Raw genomic sequence first — 7,381 nt, 5'->3', positions numbered from 1 at the left:
GTGCGGTGCACATGGGCCCATAGGGACCCACACCGCATACACTGTACGGATAGAGTATACTTACCCTTCGGTGTCCTGTGGAGGTGGCCCTGCAGTGCGGGCACAAATCACTTGGAAAATGGTCGCTGCAACAATTTCCGAGTGATAGAGACGTCCCCGAGAACACGGCACGGACGCTATGTTCCCGGAGCACAGTAGACTCTGGCTTTATGCCAGAGTCTACTAGCTGCCGGAGAGGAGGGGGCCCGCAATGGAGGCTGCATGCAGGTCCCCTTCTCTCTTAAAACGCCCCTGCGTACAGCGCCAAGGAAGCAGCAGTGATGGCACATTCAACCACTACTGAATTTGGCCCAGTGTATAACATTTGTATGCCTGCTTTACATTGCAAACTGACACAATCCCTTTAAGATTATTCCAGCCAAAGCTTTTCTCTATATTGCAAACTTTTTTGCGAATAACAAAAATGGTGAAATCAGAAAGATGTCAAAGCTTTTTTTTTTTTTATTGTTGGTTATTTGTCACATACAGAGCAATTTCTGTTTTTATTGCCTCAACATTTTTTAAAGCTTTCCATGGGTGGAGATCATAGCTAATCCTTCTCGAACCACAAAAATTACTTGCTAAATACATTTTGCTGTGGAGCATTCTCTATAAAGTCACTAATATGATAGTTAAACCCACTAAACAATTTTCAGCTACTCTTTTTATTTTTCAACCACAGCATCTTAAACACAATTAGAAATTGATCCTCAGTCTTACTTCTTATCTCTGCTTATTCTAAGTTCAGTTCTAGGCATTTTGTTATTTATAAAACCTCTAAGTACTGTAACTGATCTCTTACATTGATGATAATTGAGGATTTCCACTTAAAACATGAAAAGTAGTATATAAACCAACCACAAAATAATATTGTGAAATTATACGATCTCATGATTGCAATGTTCTTGGAAAGCTATAAAGACTTAAAAAAAAAATTTACTTTAATAGAAAACAAATGCTGCTGCCTAAAGGATACAGAATGTGGCTAAATAAACTATTATTGTGTAATATATATATATATATATATATATGGGTTAGCAATTTAATTAAACTAATCTTTTGTTTCTTAAGGACACTACAATAAGGAAATTACTATGCATTCTTATTCCTACGTACACAAATGAATATGGTTATATGATATATTTTAATTCTAGCCATTAGACATATCTTATTTATAGAAAAATAACTATTGTGAAGTTTAGCTGGGTACTTTTCAGCATGATTAATATTGGTTCATTCAAAACTGTTATATAACTCAGTAGCTCAAAAACATTTATGCCATTGAATTAGTAACCGATCCAATATGTGTGTCTGCCAGAGTTTAGTGTGTAGCTCAGAAAGTGGCTACCCAGATTAGAACACAAATCTCCAAAAAAAGTACTGTTCATTTATTTACCTATTTATCACACTGACCTCACAGCCCTTTCTCACTTCCTACTGGACACAACACTCCTAACTTCTGAACACTGTATAGCTGGCCTACTCTGACTTTTTACCATATTGCACTGGCTGCCAATAATCTGCACTCACTATCATACTTGTGATGCTACTCATTCACCTTGATCATTACTTGTAAAACCCATGTGTGTGTTTTTTGTGGGGCCTGATGGGGATGAAAATGGAGCCCTCTGCATATAGGGTTGCTATACAGATGTACTGTAGCTACACTCGTCATGGCTACATCTTCGGTGGATGGCTAGGCGCACCTGCGTTCTAGCTGTGCCCAGCTGTGTATTTAGCCATCCCATTCATTGTGAATGGTGTGCGTCTAAGGCGCATGTGCATGCTCAAGCACGACTTTGCTGAGATGTAGCCATGATGAGTGTGGCTACATTGTATTTCCAAAATAAAATTCCAGGACACATTTGCTGGGATCCTGCCTTTGCAGTCAATCCACACAGCACCCTAGTACATAAACCCCATAAAATTGGAATTATATTGCCATGATAGCAAAGTAAAGGCTGCATTCAGCATTTATTGGTGTTTGGACATTTACATCACATTTAAAGTTACCAATGAATCATCACTATGTGCATTTTCATTAAAAAAAAAAGTGTTTCCTCGCTTTCATTTTGCTTTTGAGAGTAGGAGTATTCGCATGAACAATGAATATGTTGCAGCAATTTTTTGTTCTTAAGATTCTTGTGGTAACACTGCACACAGGATAGTTGTGCTAAGAGCCTTCACTATTAGACTGGCTCTTACTGTATCAAAGTCTATTCTGTTTTTCTTGTCTGTCCATAGTGAGTTCATACTGTAAGTAAGAATACGCGTTCCACTGAAGAGTTGCTGGAAGTGAGAACAGAAATTTTACCGCAAATGAAAATAATGACACATCAATTTCTCCTCAATATTCAAAAAACAGGTGAGGGACTGATAATATTGTGGTTCTGAGTGAGCTGCCATACATATAAAGGAATCCACTGTTGTTAGCAAACAAAACAGAAAATATATATGGGAGTACCGTGTTCAGAGAGACGCTAAGTGCAGTACTCCCACATATGTATTTTACATTTCTCCTCAATGAATGTTTTGAAAGGATGGCTTCTGAATAAGATGTCCACTTCTCCCAATTTAATTTAATTAGCTTTTAAACTGTTTTATACTGTTCAAAATATTGTTCATCATCAATAATACTGGGGAAAAAAATTGCTTAACACGTGCCAGTGCTACTTTTGACAAGGATTTTCAATTTAATTTTAGTCTTAGATACTTACTTAAAGTTGTAGTTATTATTATTATTATCATCCTTTATATGGCGCCACAAGGGTTCCGCAGCGCCCGATTACAGACTACATAAACAAATAATCAAATCAGGAAAACAGCAACTTACAGTTGACGACAATATAGCACAAGTACAGGGTAAATAAACATAGCTACATCAGCAGATGACACTGGAATAAGTATCAGGTGGCAGAAAACTGCTGGATTTGGTACAGTTGAAGACTAGTAAAGTAAGAAAAATCATAAGCACATGAGAGAAGAGAGTCCTACTCGTGAGAGTTTACATTCTAAAGGGTAAGGGTAGACAGACAACGGTGACACAGACAGGGTACATAGAGAGCGTGGAAAAGAGGGTTAGGATGAGATTTGGCTGGGTCTGGTGAAGAAGTGGGTCTTGAGAGCCCATTTGAAGTTTTGTAGAGAGGTGGAGAGTCTGAGGGGGAGAGGTAAGGAATTCCAGAGAAATGGAGCAGCACATGAAAAATCTTGGAGGTAGGAGTGGGAGGAAGTAATCAGTAGGCGGGAGAGTTGGTGTGCATTAGCAGAGCGAAGAGGACAGGTGGGAGTGTAAAGGGAGATAAGGTCAGAGATATAGATGGGAGAGGAGTGGATGAGGGCTTTGTAAGTGAGTGTGAGAAGCTTAAAATGGATTCTGAAAGGGAAGTGTAGCCAGTGAAGGTCTTGTAAGAGAGGAGAGGTGGATGTAATGCGTTTGGGGAGGAAAATGAGCCGGTCAGCAGCATTGAGGATAGATTGGAGTGGAGAGAGGTACTTGTCAGGAATGCCAGTCAGGAGTCTAGTCTGGAGATGACCAGTGAGTGTATAAGAGTCCTAGAAGCATCCTGGGTCAGAAAGGGTCTGATCCTGGAAATATTTTTTAGATGAAAATGGTAGGTTTGCGAGAGGTGCTGAATGTGTGGTTTGAAGGAGAGGGAGGAGTTAAGGATTACTCCAAGACAGCGCACTTGGGGCCTAGAGGAGATAGTAGTGCCATCAATAGATAATGAGATTGTAGGAGGTGAGGTTATGCGGGAGGAAGGGAAGATAATCAGCTCAGAGGTCCGGAGAGGAAAGATAGATTTGAGTGTCATCAGCATAGAGATGATATTGAGAACCAAAAGAACTAATGAGCTTACCTAGTGAGGATTTATAGAGAGAGAAAAGAAGAGGACCAAGGACAGTACCTTGGGGTACACCTACAGTTAATGTACCCCAAGTTAGTTGGTTTATAGTCACATTTTTAGTCTTTTTCTTTTGCTTTATTTTAGTCAAGATTTAGTCTGGGGATCTCAGTTTTCATTTCAGTCTAATTTTGGTCAATGTATCAGTCATAACTTTTTCAAACCGTTTCAAGATACTGTAATGGATTTTGCTGAAGAACATTTCTCTAAAGTTACCTTGAGAAGATTGCATACCTTTAACTATGAGGGTTATTCAGAGTTTTAAGCAAAAACAAACAAACACACTAATGGGCAAAACCATGTTGCACTGTAGGTGGGGCAGATGTAACGTGCAGAGATTCGATTTGGGTGGGGTGTGCTTTAACTGAAATCTAAATTGCAGTGTAAAAATAAAGCAGCCAGTATTTACAATGCACAGACACAATATAACGCACCCAAATCTAAATCTCTTTGCACGTGTTACATCTGCCCCACCTCCAGTGCCACATGGTTTTGCCCAATTGTTAACAACTCTGAATATAACCCCCTATGTGTTTAGTAATCTAGGCTCAGTAGACTTAGTGAGAATGTGTTACATACCGAGTCTGATTTACCATAGTGCTCCCATATAACATATAAAAATGAATGCCTTAAGTTTGTTAGAACAAACAAGTGCAATACTCAATCCTATTTCCTTCACAGCAGGTCTTATTTATATTCTGCAAATATTCTTTAAAAAAAGATAAAACCCTACTTCCAGTGTTCATTTTGACAAGGATTTGAAATTGATTTACTTATATTTGCTTTGTTTTAGTTAAGATTTACTCAGTGGATCTCAGTGTTAATTTTAGTCTAATTTTAGTCCTAAAATAAACTGTAATTGACAATTACTTTTAGCCAAGATTTTTGTTGACAAAATTAATGATGACAAGTGCTAAAGACGATCTAGCGCAAGACCATCTTATATTTTCCTTTGGGGTTACACCAAGCCATGAAAAATGAGCTACCCACTTTTCAATATAGTTCATGCAGGCATAGTAATTCTCATCATACTGGCTTTGAAAATATTGTTCAGTTAAAATACCTCTCATCGTGCAATGCTTGGGCACAAAATATTAATTTCTTCTGTAGCAAATGTTCTGAATAAGGCTGTTGAGAATGGCTAATAGTTCTATAGCTGACATTTCTCGTTCTCTGTTTAATGTAATTGTAGGACACTTTGAGCTGGCACTGTAGGAACATAAGCGACAACATGGAAGTGTTAGACGCAAAGAAAGTTTTCAGGATTGGAAAATGAAGTTAGATTTCAAAGCATTAAACATAGATACTATCCTGTCAATTTTTGGAGACGATGACAAGCACCTTGTTTTTGAATGTCGCTCAATTGTTTTTGTACTGTACATCAGCAAAATCACAAACTTCTTGTAGACTTGCCACACACACAGTATATGAAAATACGAAAATATATTGCAAACAATTGTTTCTACATTAACTGGTAACACATCACTGGTACTTCGAATACCATTGTGTACAACGTGAGCAACACATTCCATGTTCCTTTTAAAATGGGATTTTATTTTTACAAAACCATTGCATTTTCCCACACTGTTGACTCCTCCAGAGTTGGTGTATCATCTGCAGACAAATCTATTATTTTATCTGTCAGCATTGGCGCGATGTAATTGAGTACGAGATCACTTACAAAGCATAATTTTGCCTTTTAAGTGTAAATACTGTAGAGTAAATTCAAAATGTTAATTATCAATATTACTATATTTTTCACATGCATTTGTAGTCCCTTTGCTGTCCCACGTCAAAGGTAAACCTGGGAGTTCCGCCAGGACTTTATATTGTACTCAGGGTCGGCTCTTCCATTAGGCAGCTGCCTAGGGGCACTAGGACCTGAGGCCCACTGAGGCTGCCTGTGAGAAAAATGAAGGTTTTCTCTGATTATGCCTACTGCTGGTGACAGCCATGCCCACATCTGCATCAGCTATTATTTATTTCTATATGCTGCAGCCTGCAGTCTGCTCCTCTAACCATCAGTGTTAACAGCTGGGTGCAGCCTGCAGGCAGCAACATGAGTGCCTTACACAAGGGCAAATTTAGAGATTAGTGCACCCCTAGGCACAACAGTATTAACTACACCTGCCATCCAATTTTATAGTTTCATTTTTTGATTATAAACACTAATTTTGGTGATTGTTAGTTTATTTTACTATAACCTAATAATAAAGCAAGCCATGAGCTATGACATATCATTTCTTTTTTAATTATGTATACATATTTACTTAGTAAGTCAGATTACAGGTCAGTCTGCACATGTCCTATCCATTAAAACTTAACTGAAAATGGTCGACAGTACATTAGAGTGAAAAAAGATTTGTTGTGGGGGAAATAGCGCACTGAGCTACCTGTCTAGTGGTATAATAAAAATGCAGAAACCGGAATAAGAAGAATCTTTAATTTTAATGATATCTAATGTTAACCATTGCTTGTTGAATTTTAAACTTATCAAAATAACAAACGCCCGGCGGTGCTCCCTTGAGTTGTTAAGGACACATTAGTTAATGAGCAAGAGAGAAAAGACAACTCCTTTTTATGGGGCACTCATTAGTAGTAATCTAAAACATAACTTTTATTGAAAACGGACTCACATTTGACAAACGACATAAAACACTTAATTTATGGGGATGTTAATGGTATAACTGGCTATATTAATTACGTCTACCCCCTGCAGATAATTTATAATTCCTTTAATCTGACAAATCACACAGCACTGCCTCCATATGGCTAATTAATTCACCCAATGGGGTAATAAATCAATAACTGTTGTGTGAAAAAGATTTTTTTATTAATGAAGATAAAGGTCAGAAGGAAGATAGGGAGGACTAGATGATAATGCCTGGTTTCTGCTTTTGAAGATCTGCTTGAAAAGCATCGAATCCTCAATGAGAGAACCAACTGGAGCATATAGCATCACTCCCAAGACCTGTATCTGCTGTTAACTCCACCTAACCAAACTGAGGCAGAGTTAATGAGAGTGCAGGGGAGAAGTCCCTAGCCAGTGTTAGATAGCTGTGATACTGACTGTTTTCTAACCCTTACTTTTAACAAATGCAACATTCACTTAGGGTGTCACCCTCTTGTGTATATTCACAGTGAATTTGTATAACATTTAGTGAAAGGACACTCAAAAGAACAAAAATTGCTTTAGTATCTATCCGTAGCACATTCATTAGGTTGGTTTCTAGGAAATACAGCTTTCATATGCAGTGACACCCAGGATGTCTACTGTCCCCAATCTTATCTAATGACATCGAATTGAGGATGAGAGAGTCCTAATGGGTGTGAGTGCAATATGAAAATGGTGTGCTTCTGCTGTCGTTGTCTCAATAAATGAGTCAAGCCGATGAGAGAGCACTTAAAAAGGGAAAATAAAGATGAAAATATAAAAT

At 38.1% G+C, this 7,381-nt stretch overlaps 1 long non-coding RNA gene across 1 annotated transcript in view; it reads right to left on the bottom strand.

Moving 5' to 3' along the window:
• Positions 1 to 1,067: 1,067 nt before the first annotated feature.
• The window catches only part of LOC134935352 (uncharacterized), a 340,366-nt gene continuing 334,052 nt past the window's right edge, over positions 1,068 to 7,381 (bottom strand). Inside the window, exons 4-5 of the long non-coding RNA XR_010180082.1 lie at positions 5,008 to 5,153; positions 1,068 to 2,328 (exon numbers count right to left, since the gene is read on the bottom strand). This is a non-coding gene — a long non-coding RNA (uncharacterized LOC134935352). The remainder of the gene's footprint in view (positions 2,329 to 5,007; positions 5,154 to 7,381) is intronic.

The sequence above is a fragment of the Pseudophryne corroboree genome, chromosome 6 (assembly GCF_028390025.1).
Source record: "Pseudophryne corroboree isolate aPseCor3 chromosome 6, aPseCor3.hap2, whole genome shotgun sequence".
In the NCBI taxonomy this organism is placed as follows: Eukaryota; Metazoa; Chordata; class Amphibia; order Anura; family Myobatrachidae; genus Pseudophryne; species Pseudophryne corroboree.
This window is presented reverse-complemented; position numbering and strand designations above follow the sequence as displayed.